The sequence below is a fragment of the Equus quagga genome, chromosome 17, assembly GCF_021613505.1.
Source record: "Equus quagga isolate Etosha38 chromosome 17, UCLA_HA_Equagga_1.0, whole genome shotgun sequence".
NCBI classification, from domain to species: Eukaryota; Metazoa; Chordata; class Mammalia; order Perissodactyla; family Equidae; genus Equus; species Equus quagga.
In genome coordinates, this window is record NC_060283.1 from 17,474,835 (window position 1) to 17,476,473 (window position 1,639).

At 34.3% G+C, this 1,639-nt stretch overlaps 1 pseudogene; it reads left to right on the forward strand.

The window, feature by feature from the left end:
- Positions 1-241: 241 nt before the first annotated feature.
- On the forward strand, positions 242-1,170 carry LOC124228522 (olfactory receptor 5AL1-like; annotated as a pseudogene).
- Positions 1,171-1,639: the final 469 nt, after the last annotated feature.

Here is a 1,639-nt window from a genome sequence, read left to right on the forward strand (position 1 = left end):
CTTCTTTAACAATCCACTGGATTACTGAGCATGTTGGAATTTCTGTCTGTAGCAAATAACCTTCAGATTAAAAGCAGTCAGAACTGAAACCTGAGAATGGCCCATAGGACCAATGAGAATCATCTTTCCAATACAGTCATCGTAAAATAAGAATGAGTTAAAATCTTAACCCAAGAAGTGGAAGACTATCCAGAATGGATGTTCTGGAGAAAACAGTCTGATATGCTTCTATGCATAGTCCATGGCCAAAGGCGATAATTCAGAAGTGACTGAATTCATCCTCTTGGGACTTACAGACAGTCCAGAATGTCAAGTCCTTCTTTTTGGTATCTTTCTAGTGATCTACTTTATTAGTGTTATTAGTAACCTTGGGTTAATTATGCTAATTTATATCAGTCCTCAGCTTCACACGTCTATGTATTTTTTCCTCAGCAACCTAGCTATACTCCCTCTGTCACTTCTAATGCTCTGGTGAACTTCCTCCAAGAAATTAAAAGAATATGCTTAGTTGCTTGTGCCACTCAGTGTTTTGCTTTATCATGTTTGTGATTTGTGAAATATATATGCTCTCAGCCATGGCATATGATAGACATGTGACCATTTGTGACCCTTTACTCTATACCATCATTGTGAATAGAAGGGTCTGTATTCAAACGGTGGTTCATACATATTTGGTTTTTCTGTGGGACTGCTATGGGCAATTCCTATATTCCACTTGTCTTTCTGTAATTCAAATATAATAAATCACTTCTACTGTGATGATGTTGCCCTGATTTATCTGGCCTGTCATAAAATGCATTACAAAGATATCAAAGAAGTGATATTGTTCACACCTGCTTGTTTTAAAACCTTTGTCTCTCTTTTTATTGTCCTCTTCTCCTACATATTCGTTATATTTGCCATTCTGAGGATTAATTCAGCTGAAGGCAGACAAAATGCATTTTCTATTTGTGCCTCCCGCCTGACTTCCATAACTATATTTTAGGGTACAATCATTTGCATTTATATGAAACCCAAAACAAGCCATTCTCTGAATGCTGACACAATTGCTCCTGTTTTCTATATTGTGGTAATTTTATGCTAAATCTTTTAATACACAGCCTGAGGAACAAGGAAGTCAAAAATGCTTTGAAGAGAATTATGGAAAAGGTATGTTCTACTATAAAATAAATGACCTGAGGTCTAACTGAAATCCCTCAGGGCTGGGATGCAAAAAAAGAAACAACAATAAACAGTAGACTTCAAGTTTTCTGCATTAGCATACCATCAGTAACATGCTTTCTAATGTCATAATATTAAAAATGTTTTAATATTGATGCAGATAATACATTAATTTTCTGATTTTATTTTCTATTATTATGAAAACTGTAACTCCTGTTAATATTGAAATACCTGAGAATGAAATAAAATCAATTGCAAATAGTAGGCTAATTTTGTTTCATAGATTGCTTAAAATCAACCTTTTTTTCATAGAGTTTAACTTGAATGCTCCAATTCATGAGCCTTAATTGGTAACAACAATATCTACATTAGATCATTAAAGCAGCTAGAAGTCATTAAGATTGTCTGTAAAATGCACACACATACACACACTTCTAGTAAGATGAATCTGAAACAAATTATTGGTTCTGATGACCTG